At 31.3% G+C, this 13,010-nt stretch overlaps 3 protein-coding genes across 5 annotated transcripts in view; 2 read left to right on the plus strand and 1 right to left on the minus strand.

The window, feature by feature from the left end:
* Positions 1–13,010, minus strand: part of LOC131947346 (microtubule-associated tumor suppressor 1 homolog) — a 96,710-nt gene that overhangs the window by 46,267 nt on the left and 37,433 nt on the right. The window lies entirely within an intron of this gene.
* Positions 1–13,010, plus strand: part of LOC131947362 (uncharacterized) — an 80,919-nt gene that overhangs the window by 37,820 nt on the left and 30,089 nt on the right. The window lies entirely within an intron of this gene.
* LOC131947344 (uncharacterized) overlaps positions 1,710–13,010 on the plus strand; it is a 20,793-nt gene continuing 9,492 nt past the window's right edge. Inside the window, exon 1 of one of the 3 annotated variants that reach the window (XM_059308540.1) lies at positions 1,710–1,725. The gene's annotated coding sequence lies outside the window, so the exon portion shown is untranslated. Of the gene's footprint in view, positions 1,726–11,573; positions 11,657–13,010 lie in introns of those variants that run through there. The other 2 variants (XM_059308539.1, XM_059308538.1) reach the window with 2 other exon arrangements.

Consider the following 13,010-nt stretch of genomic DNA (forward strand, 5'->3'; position numbering starts at 1 on the left):
CATACATAGAGCTTTGCCATGAGCTTGCATCAGCGACCACGGCCTTGTTGGATGTAGCTTCAAACATTTTAAGTAAACATTGAATACAATAAGTCTGTCTAAATTATGTTATCAGTTATGAACTAAAGAACTAGTTTAAGGCGAGAGTTCCCATACCATCTCTAGATAAATGTACGATTTTATTTACTTTTCCAGTATAAATATAAGATTATATATTATATATATTGCCAATTATCTAATATAAGCTCGAGAAATCTATTATTGACGTAATTTGTTTCCTATTGTATGCCCCCAGAATCTCAATTGCTGTTTTAAAAGAGAAAAGAATGAATTGTAATTTAAATTCAACTTATTATGTATACTTTTACCAAAAGGTGAAAATAAAGAGCCTGGCGATGTAGATGGTAGAACGCCATCTTTAGCTCAGTCTACACTACAGCCTACAGTAACAGAGACACGTGACCAAAGTGAATCAGCTCAACAAGTCACTAAACTAAGTCAACAAACAGCTGGTATAAAATAGTTTGTATTTGCTAAATTAAAATAATTAAATAGAATAAGAAATGTACAATCATTAATCTTATTCTATTATGTTTGAAACATTGCTGTTCCATTCTTTATTATGCCTTACAGAAGTCTTAACCCAACTGGGTCTTCTAGAAAACATCATATCTTGTCTACAAGACACAACACAAAAAACTAGAGAAGATATATCAGAAATAAAACAATGGAGAGACAACTTTGTAACAGAACAGAGTGATATGGGGGTAAACATTGATCAAATGAATAAAAAACAAAAACAGAACTTTAAAAACATCAGAAAACAAATGAGTGAACAAGATAACAAAGTAATAGAGCTTAACAAACAAATTGAAACTTTAAAAGAAAAAGAGTCCAAGACAAACGAAACAATAGAGAAACTTTCCATAGATATGAAAGAATATGAAAATAAATTACTCAAAATAAATATGGAGATGCAAGCTGATACAGAAGTAAGAGACGGTATAAAAGAAGAAATTAAAAGCCATTATGATTTAATTGTTTCTTTACAAGATGAAAGTAATAAAATCTTTGTCAAAACATCAACCCGATTTGAAAACTTGCAATTAAAGGTAAATTTTAAAATTGCTGTATTTTTTGTACGCAGTTCTATTCTTATTTGCCTGTTAATTTAATTCAAATTTTAATTGAGAGGCAGTTGACTAACTTAACGTATGATCATAACTTTTATATAAATGCTATTTGTATGTTAGTTTTAATATCCAATAAAAAAATAGTTAAACTTATAAATCTTCAATTATGATCATCGGTCTTTAGCACAGTGTTATGTACCAACTCCTACAACAAAGATTGATGCCCATTGACAAACTGATTCAAATCTTTAACCAGAACTTGGAAACTAGGAAAGAAAAAATTAAAAAGGTATGTTTGTAATAATTGTATAAAAAATCATTTACAACACTGATACATCCTACATTACTCATTAAAAGTCTGTTATTAGACTACATATGGCTATAATTTTTAAATTACAGAAATATAATTTTAATACTTAAAATAAGAATATGCGTTTATCCTTTACCTTTCTTACAATTTAGTGGACCAGTCGTACATTATAGCCTTTAATATAGATATGCGATTTTTATTTATTTATTTATTTTATTTTAATTTAGCTGGATAAACTTGAAAATACTATTTCAAAGTTGTCCGACGTTTTTCATCTCATTGGTAAGTTTGCTTTGTAAAACAAAAATATTTAAAAACCTATTTACCTAACAAAAACCAATTTACATAAAGAAAGCGATTTAATGACATCTCTACCTATTTCACGTATAAATGTAATTATAGCAAAAGCTGTCATATATAGTTCTAAATGATAACCAATTGGTAAATGTGTTATATCTTTGTTTACCTCCCACTCTCAAGCTCTCTATAAACTGTTCACTCTCTGCCTTTCCATTACATGGACATATCCCCTAATTAAACAAATAGTCAGACAGACCATATCGTGATGTCCGTTAGCCAGACAGACCATAACGTGATGTTCGTTAGCCAGACAGACCATAACGCGATAAAGAATGGAACATTTCACTCACCCATAGTGCCAGTGTCCATTCGGGAAATCGGCTTTCAGGCAAACGGCTTTCTGGAAAGTATCTTTCGGGAATTATTCGTAGACACGATTATAATATAACGCATTACATTAGTTGTCCATTTTGTCACGTATTACAGTCATCATCTACTAGTTTCAATACGTAAGTCACGAAAAACTAACACCACTAAAACTGAGGACCGTACTAAACTAGTGGTCTACTGTTTCAATTTGTGGTTTTAGACAAAATTATGTAAACATGGATTAGTATCCATAATTTATTATTTTGAAAAAAATAAACCGGGAGTGATCTCCCATAAACTTTCTCGAATATTCTAATATAACACTACGTGGGAAGTCAACTCGGAATATAGACATGATTTTTGTTTACTTAAAATTTAAAAAATAGAATAAATCTAGTAGTAATTTATAAATTTACATGCGTTTTTTGAGAAATTGGAAATAGCGCAAATTAGTACTTCCGGTCAACGGAAATTACTCAAAATTTGACAGAAAGTAGAAAATTAGATCTTTTACTTACATATTAAATGTCATTTATCTTTCTGAAATAGTACTCAAGTTATAGGCTTTTGAAAAATTCAAAGTAGAAAAAGTACCACTTCCGGTTATCGGAAATCGCTCAAAAGTTTATACGGATCTACGATTTTGATAAAATACTTATATATGAAATTTCATCAACCTAGCTGTAACGGTGCTCAAGTTATCGTGTTTACACACGGACACATACACACACACAGACAGACACACAGACATACGGACAAGAATGCAAAATTATGTTTTTCCGTATCAGTGAGGTGTAAAACGTCGAGATTTGTAAAAATCTCGATTTTTTTTTTTTTTGCACGATTACAAGACTTTCTCTATACTTCGTATAATCGAGAAAGTAAAAACGTTTTATTTGGGTTTGCCAATTTAAGTTACATTCTGAATTGCATAAAACACATATAATGAGATTATGTTTAGGGTTAATTACATAATCTAATGAAACGACGATTCACAAATAGCATTCGTGAAATTAAACTTTTAAACCATGCATGTTTTCCAATTAACAGAGTCACGTGTATGTAACAGATATGCTTGTCATGTGACGCTTTCTGGTGCCACACCTGTCAGTACTGGATCAATTATTTCAACATTTGATGAAGTACGTGAATATAACGGTCAACATTTTAATAAAACAACAGGAAAATTTGTATCACCACATGATGGTTTATATCTCGTCTGTGTAACACTAGATGAACATAAAGGTAACCGGATTGAAGTTGGTGTGGTGACTGGAGGCGTGTGGTGGAAGTCTATAGAAGTGAAATATGCAGCCTGTAGGGCTGCTGGGTCAGTGGTTGTTGATATGAAGAAAGGTCAAGAACTTTACCTTAAAGTGTCTCACGCTGATCAACGCTACGCTTTATACTGCTACAGTAGTTTTACTATCGTTAGTTTATAGAAGAACAACACAAAACATGGTGGATGGTAAATTCTCAAAACAGTAAAATATGTAACAAACATATTAAACACACGCAAACAACTTATTATGTATGTAGACTACATGTTTACATAAACTATAATAGTTTATGTTATTTGTTTAGTCATCATTACACATTTCCATCTAATTCAATGCCATTATCATCTTCTCTGTATGTGAGCTCTAGGTGTATGATTAAAAAAAATTCTGTTTAATTTGCATTTCTACATTTTATGTGTTAAAGATGAACGTATTTTTCTTGTTGAATACGTAATTAAAATCTAGAACTTTGACACAAATAAAATAAACTATTTTAAAAAAAACAGGGTTTGAATACGTTTACTAGACAAATCAATATTTATCATAAGTATTAAAAAAGCTAATCCAAATTAGGAATTTGTCAAGAAAAAATTGTTTTTGCTATAGGCCTACTTGAAGTAACTGTTAGTGTGATCATTACTTTCGTTCAATTAAAAAAGACTACAATTTTTCCACATTAAAAACCAATTTTTGTTTTTATTAAGTATCGTTGTATCAGTAAATTAACACATAACCCACATAACTATATATCTATATAAGTCTTAAAATTGTGTTATATATATAGTTTTGTTAGCTTGTATTCAACTTCCCATGTGCTTTTTAATAATCTACATTTTATTGGGCAGGGTTAGCTCGGTAGATTTATCTTGAATATTTTTATACAATATGTCAATACACAGATAACAGGTTATGTACATGTAGTCCTTGATACATTGAGATGGAATACACCATCAAGTGGCAGTATAAATATCGATGTTTTAAACAGACAAAAACAAAAACATCGTCGACATTTTGTTTTTGAATTTTCGCATTTGCCGACAAAATTAACTAAAAGCTGTAATTGAGGTATATTTTATAACTTCGATCTATAGTAGATATTTTCATTCTAATTAATAACATAGCAGAAACATTATTTAGTTGAAAAAGAAACTGAATTTTAAATTCAGCTACATAGTAAAATCTTCACTTTTATCCTCAAGTAAAGTGTTATGACGTGTGTTTGATCAGGTGTGTAAATACGAACGAATATTGGTGCGAAAGATATAATAAACGTATGAATATGTATTAGGTAAGGTCGTAGTGTAGTCAAGTCTCAGTATCGTTTGTTCAAGCCATCATATGCATTTTCATAGTGTAAAAATATTGGGTAAGACCTTAGTTTAGCGTCGTAAATTCGGCCAAAACTAGTAATGTGGGAGAGAGTGAATTAATGAATATGTCATTAAATATGAGTTTATTTTCGTATATTTTGATAAAATATTATAGAAAATTGAATAATAGATCACCGTTTAGTGTTAAATCAATTTAAATATCCTGAAATTTATTTTTATCAACCCTGTTCGTGATAGTAAATTTGCTATTAAAAACAGCAGCCATCTTAAGAAAATGTTATTTAGAGTAGCTTCCCTTTCATTTCTATTGGTAAAAAATGTATTTAAATATGTATTGTTGTATAGTCCGTCCTACATAGCATTTTTATTTAATTCTGACATTTAAAAACTGAATTTCCGGACAAACAACTTTATTAATTCTAGAAGTATTGAGAGATGCAACTTGTATCCATGAATAAAGTGACGTTTTTACTTTCTCGTATAAATGAAGTATAGATAAAGCAGAGGCGTATCCAGGTTTTCGTTGTAGGGGGAGCGAAAAGAGCAAAAAAAAGGCGCCGAATTTTTAACACGTTCTATATACTATATACGTGTATTATATATATATATATATATATATATATATATATATATATATATATATATATATATATATATATATATATATATAATTACTAGCTGTATGTCATTACTTCGCTTTGATGTAAAATAAATTGAAAGTAGCACTCTAAAGAAATAAGAAAAAAACACACAATGTAGGCCGACAAAGCAAACATTGTATCAATCTTAACAAAAAAGCAAACAAAATATACACACACTACAACCAAAAACAATGAACGTAACACAATCTGTTTTGTAATTCTTGTAAAAAAAATTCTTTCATAATAATTCATGGGAAATTATTTAAGACAAGTGAAATAGGGCAAATAATTACTCTCTTAATATAAATATAATATCTACACATCTATAATAATAGTTTCGCTGTCTGTCTATCTATGTATCTATCTATCTATCTATCTATCTATCTATCTATCTATCTATCTATCTATCTATCTATCTATCTATCTATCTATCTATCTATCTATCTATCTATCTATCTATCTATCTATCTATCTATCTATCTATCTATCTATCTATCTATCTATCTATCTATCTATCTATCTATCTATCTATCTATCTATCTATCTATCTATCTATCTATCTATCTGTCTGACAAGAACGCTCTAGAGAAAACACAAGCAATTAAAAACGTTCACAGTAAAGCGGCTGGCGAAATATGACGTCATAATATCCAGCATATAGTAGAAAAAAGTCGACAGCCGGGAGAGTGCACAAAATAATATGACGTCATTGATTCTCGAGTAAACATTGTCGAATCTAAGTGGTTTGCGTGAAGAGTTTCTTTCATACAATTCTTCGGGTAGGGGCGAAGCCCCACCCTCGAGAAAAAACGTCTAAGCCGCCCCCCACCCCAACTCAAAAGAAATTTCTTCATCGATACTCTATAATAAAAATTACCGCCTAATTAATGTGTCTAATCTAAATAGTGGTTTGCTTGCAGTTTCTTTTTCCTCCCCGGAGGGGGAAACTTTTTCTAATCTAAAAAGTTTAGTGTGCACAGTTTTTTTTTCATGCATCTCTTCACCGCCCAGGTTCTTCCTTTAGTTTGTATGATCTACAAATGCAACCAGTGTTTCTTTCAGACTTTTTCCTCCCCCGTGAGGGGTGGGGGTACTTGAATTTATTTATTTTTTTTTGGGGGGGGGGGGGGGGTAGAATTTTCTGGGAGGGGGCGGACACTGGAAAAAGTATATAATTATATTTCGTTGAATGGGACGGTAGACATGTTTTGGGGGGTGTGGGGGGGGGGGGGGGGGCGGAGCCCCATCCTCCCAAGAAGAGTTGCCTGAAAGAAACTCTAAATGCGACTTTTGTCATGAATGAATTAGGTGCATGGTTCAGGGGTATGCCTATGACTATATTTTGTATAAATTAAAGTAACGATTCTGGATAAAATTCCGTTTTCAATGTCATTTTTTTCGTTTCCGGTTAAATTGAATTTAGGTGGTGATTTTGGTTTTGGTTTTAGTTTAGAGAAAATAGACAGCACTATCTACCTAGCGCCCGTTGTATCCTTCCTCAACGGGCCATTTTTCTCGTTTAATTATAAATGTCAAAACAAATAAATAATTACTTTAGAATGTAATGAAATTATTTAACGCTATTCGTATTAACAAAATGTTTTTGTCTATAATCAGAATTTAATATATCGTCATCATAAATGCTAAAGTATTACATCATAATGAAAGTTTTTGAAATCAGAGTTGGTATAAAACCACGGTTTTCGATAAAAAAGATAAACATTCGGAATAACAGCCTACATTTAACTAAATATCGGTCTTTTAGTTCAGATAATATATTTTTTAAATTTACTACTGCTTCTTTGTGTTCCTTAAAGATTATTTTTTAACATAGTGATAGGTATGGGTTAGATCACTGTATTAATCACACACCTTTTTACTGTCCGGTCACTTTAGGTCAATTATCCCACCCAGTGTATACCTAGGTGTGACATTAATGTCGCTCTACACAATTGTGGTGGTGAGGTGTGGGGGGGGGGGAGATAACCAACTCAGAGTGAACATAGCGTCAGTTTTTAGATGACTGTTCTAAACATACATATTTATTACACATGTATACTGATTCAGAAATAGATTTAAATAAGTAGCAGTAGTATTACACAATTTTTTTTACCGAGGGGTCCATGGGGGAGAGGGGTTGTAACTGTTTCATATAATTTGTAATCGTAATCACTATCGCCCAAACTGTAAGAATACTACTACTTTATCGTGATGACGTTGACCGTGTCAAAATATCCCCACTGCTACGCAGTTCGCCCATAAGTAAATTTAAATAGAGGTGCCACATCAGTTGTTTGTTTCTGTATTGTAATTTTCAAAAATTAATCATACGATTCAAACTGTATATATAAAGTAATTATGTGTGAAGTTTTATGTATAACATTTTCTAATGCAATTATTCGTAAGCAAATACATTATACAGTTGCCTTAAACTTAACACCCCTTTTGCCAAGTGGTACTACCGGTAGAGGATTTTTTAAAATTTCAATGCATCGTAATGGTTATTTTTAGAATGGCAAACTGATGCAGCTGTTAATACGTGTTGTAAACGTAGACACTACTAGACTAGTACAATAGTGCTTAATTGCTGCATGAAAAGAAATCTTGTGATTTACATAGATGTGCCGAACAAAAATATTTTTTAACAATTATTGTTTAAAACTTTGAGTTTAAAAAGTTTCCAAAAAGGCGCCACTTTGCTGAAAATGGCCAGAGGGGGAGCGGTTGCTCCCCCTGCTCCCCCTGCGTACGCTACTGAGATAAAGTCTTGTAATTGTGCAAAAAAAAAAATCGAGATTTTTTACAAATCTCGACGTTTTACACCTCACTGATACTGAAAAACATAATTTTGCAATATTGTCCATATGTCTGTGTGTCTGTGTGTCTGTGTGTATGTGTGTGTGTGTAAACACGATAACTTGAGTACCGTTACAGCTAGGTTGATGAAATTTTATATATAACTATTTTATCAAAATCGTAGATCCGTATCAACTTTCGAGCGATTTCCGATTACCGAAAGTGGTACTTTTTTCAATTTGAATTTTTCAAAAGCCTATTACTTGAGTAATATTTCAGATAGATGAATGAAATTTCACTTGTAAGTAAGAGATCTAATTCTCTACCTTCTCTCAAATTTTGAGTTATTTCCGTTGAACGGACCGTTGAACTAATTTACGCTATTTCCGACATCTCAAAAACTAATGTAAAGTACTAGCCCTGCACTGGCCTCTTTGAAAAACGTATCTGTAAAGGACCATAACTTGTGTGTTTAGTAATCAGCATTCACTACAACCAACCAAAACACACACAAAAACGCAAACATAATGTTAACGGTAAAGAGAAAAAAATGTAGTAATATTGGTAGCGTATTAATTGGGATAATCAGTAAAATGCGTGATTCAAACGGTAGGAGGGCCTGAGCCGCTTCTCTACCGGGAATATAGTAAATGTATTTTTAAGTATGTATTCAAGTGTCACGTGAAATAAGTCACGGACAGGGTCAAGTAATAATAAAGTTTCAGCAGCTAATGCAGTAATAGTAATAAGTAAACTTAATAGTGGCGAGCTGAAGGTCTGATGACTACGCTACAATTCAATGTGCGCAGTTTACAGCCTTAAAGTAATAACAACCTGGTCCGATGATCTCTTGACTCTGGCAAGGGTTTACGGCCTGTGTATCAAATACAATATCAGGTCCGATGACTACGGGTCAATTCAATGCCCGCAGTTTACGGCCAGTAGTAAAGTAATAACTATAAGTTACTTAAAAACACAGTTACTGCAATAGTAAAATTTTATTTATTATACTTTTAAAACTTAAAAATATGAATTACACATATATTTATGGGTTAGAAACAATGTAGTTATTATAAAATGAGCTAAAATAGATAATACAAAATCATGCACGTAGGAGTAGGGCCGACGGCCCAAACGCCGCGTGCAACACCACCAGCTGAGCTCAGTGCTGGAAGAGTGCGTGATTTCTTTGTTGCATACCCTTTTATGCATTAAAATTGGCGGTGTGTCACGTGGACAATCTAGCTTGCGAGGGGGACGAAAGGTAAGAATGAACGTTGCCGTAGAGGGGGGGGGGGGAAGTTATAGAGCAGGTAGAGGGTGGTGAAAGAATAAAATGGAGCTAGCCTAAACGGTTTTACCGTCACAATTACCAACCATCCCCGGACAGGGTTGGAGTTAGGGTTACAGTTAGGGCTAGGGCTAGGGTTAGGGTTAGGGTTAGGTTTAGGTTTAGGTTTAGGTTTAAGTTTAAGTTTAGTTTTAGGTTTAGGTTTAGGTTGAGGTTGAGGTTGAGGTTGAGGTTTAGGTTTAGGTTTAGGTTTAGGTTAAGGTTTAGGTTTAGGTTTAGGTTTAGGTTTAGGTTTAGGTTTAGGTTTAGGTTTAGGTTTAGGTTTAGGTTTAGGTTTAGGTTTAGGTTTAGGTTTAGGTTTAGGTTTAGGTTTAGGTTTTGGTTTAGGTTTAGGTTTAGGTTTAGGTTTAGGTTTAGGTTTAGGTTTAGGTTTAGGTTTAGGTTTAGGTTTAGGTTTAGGTTTAGGTTTAGGTTTAGGTTTAGGTTTAGGTTTAGGTTTAGGTTTAGGTTTAGGTTTAGGTTTAGGTTTAGGTTTAGGTTTAGGTTTAGGTTTAGGTTTAGGTTTAGGTTTAGGTTTAGGTTTAGGTTTTAATTTCAGTAAAAGTATTATACACATAACACATCGATTCACACTTTCCTTTTATTTGTAGATATTTAAAAATTAATTCATTATTACATATTTAAAGAATATTGTCGCATTATTAAATACTATCCTGTAATTAAAATTTTCTTACCTTTTTAGATATGTTATTTAAAAAAAAAGCTCTAACAGGCTTTTTTTATCGCAAGCGGGAAAACCAAAATTGATAATTGTATATGGGGGGGGGGCAGGCCGTTTGGGGGCCCAAAATCCGACCAAAAAGCAATGACTTTGTATTTCAAAATTACATTTTCATGCACCTTAATTATGGTTTTGTAAAAAAAAAACTACTACTGTAGTGATGTTCTACAGTAGCTAACACACGCTGTTGCGTAAAAGAAAAAAAAATCTACATAAGCATTAGTGTGCAAGATAAACAAACATTCAAACCACTTCCATGACTTTTCCTTTAAAAAGGAATTTTAAAAAAAATAATATAAATTAAAAAAAAAACAACATAAAAACAAATATAACACGAGAAACCATTACACATACAAAGCTTTCATGTTTCATATAGGCTACTTTTGACCGGCTTGCGTATGGCAAGCTATACGGCCGACATCAAAAGTGACACACAGATTTGAAAAACAGATTAATGCACTTAAACACATGACATGTTATTGTAATTTGTTAGAATTGAAAATAAAAGTATTATGTATTTTTTAAAACAATGTGTTTTAATAGGCCCGAAATGAGTATACTACGTTCGTATCTTGTGTTTATATATATATATATATATATATATATATATATATATATATATATATATATATATATATATATATATATATATATATATAGGGGGCCTTAAAAAATATTTTGCGGGGTGGCCCTTTTTTTCTAGTTCCGCCACTGTTCTTATGTTGTTTATAAGTGGCTTTTGTGTCATATTATATATATAATTGTATATATATATATATATATAAATAAATAAATAAATAAATAAATAAATATATATATATATATATATATATATATATATATATATATATATATATATATATATATATATATATATATATATATATATATATATATATATATATATATTTATTTATTTATTTATTTATTTATTTATTTATTTATTTATTTATTTATTTATTTATTTATTTATTTATTTATTTATACCATAACATATATATCAAAATTTCGAATCACCGACAATAAACGACATAAATAAAACACAACAATTCTAGGCTGTAATAACTTAATAACTTTGAAATTAATTATTGGTGCTTATTCTAACCTGATTGAAACTACAGTGGCATTTTTGTTCGTTGGCTTTAGGTCGAACTTGAGGTAAATTGTAAACATTTTTCTTCTACATAAAGAATAATTTATTTATTTGTTTGAATTTTCTAAATTTTCTATTCTATATTTAGACTCACTTTGGTGATGTTTTACTTAATACATATTACTAATTTTCACAAACTGAAACTGAAAGTAACTAATGGGAAATCCCGCTAATGTTTTTTATTTTCTTCCGGAATGAAAATGAATCTGTTAACACCAGAATTTTCGAGTTAGTGCAGCTTTTTTCACTACCTACAATATATTTTTATAAGGTAAATTAGATTTTAACTTTTGAGTGATACACAGCATAATTGTATTTTATTCGGGCTATAGAAATATTTAATCGGTTTAACGGGCTCTGTACTGACACAAGTGGGCTAGTTGATGCTTTATGGTATATTTACTTTAGATAAAAATATATTGCATAACAATGCAAGTTCGGTTTAGTTTAGACATAGTAATATCAGTAGCAGTATTATTTTAATTAATTAAATAATAATGCGAAAATAGTTTAAAATATCAAAAAAGTATTTTAAAATTATAATTCGTAAATAGAAGACCATACAACCGTCTGATTAGATAACGTGTACACACATGCACGAGAATAGGCCTGTACTTCGGTGAGAATAAAGTAGATTATTTACCGGCTAACTTGCAAATGTTAAATGATGTTACTTTAATTGACAAGGTATTGCCTCAATAACACAGAATTCGTGTTATGTTCTATATAGTAAAATAATCAACAATTCATTGTTGAATATCCAACACACGAACATATCTCAATCTCAGTAGCTCTATGATATGACGGCTCATAATGTAGAATAGATCTAGCTAAGTGTGTCTCGTAAATGTGAAAGAGCTATACACGTTCTGATGAGGTTATTGGATGCCAGACATTTTCGCTACACCACTGGCTAAGCAAGAGGTATAATTCATTTGAGATTTCTACAGAGGGTAAATGATAAATAGTATGCTACACAATCACACAAACTTGTTGCTATTTTTCTTTAGTTTAACGGATATTTAGGTACGCGGGAAATGTGGTAACACATCACAGAATAACGACAACTACTGGTTGACATGAAATATTTCTAACAAAAATACTTAGTTGATTGAGATGGAAAGTAACATGTGTTTGTTTACATTACAGAAGAAAGATCCGTTATGAGCGACTGAAAGTGTTAATTGTCTTAAAACAGATTAGTTATGGCCTCATTAAAGCGTCACTTAATACCATTCTCACTCGCCCTAAAAATAAATCAAGAAAACTTAAGGTATATAATTGGAATGTAAAAATGATAACACAGTATTTGATATAGTATTTTCTCAAATATCTATTTTCTTAAAAGAAAAGCTGCATATACTATGGACCTTTTATATTCTTTCAACCTGCAAACATGTTAGTCTGTGTTAGTAGGGGCCTACTTTATTCGCAGCAATTATTCAGCACAGCATTCAAGCACACAACACTAGACGAATCAATACTTAATTGATGACACGCATCAGTGGTTTCGAATCTTTAATTGTTGATCGTATTCAGACCCAGAACTTGTTGTTTACTTGGGTGGTTACATATATAATTTTAACTTTAGAGTTCAAATATTTTAAGTCTATCATGATAGATTA

The sequence above is a fragment of the Physella acuta genome, unplaced genomic scaffold (assembly GCF_028476545.2).
Source record: "Physella acuta isolate Inbredline_101_S28 unplaced genomic scaffold, ASM2847654v3 ptg000592l, whole genome shotgun sequence".
Taxonomy (NCBI): Eukaryota; Metazoa; Mollusca; class Gastropoda; family Physidae; genus Physella; species Physella acuta.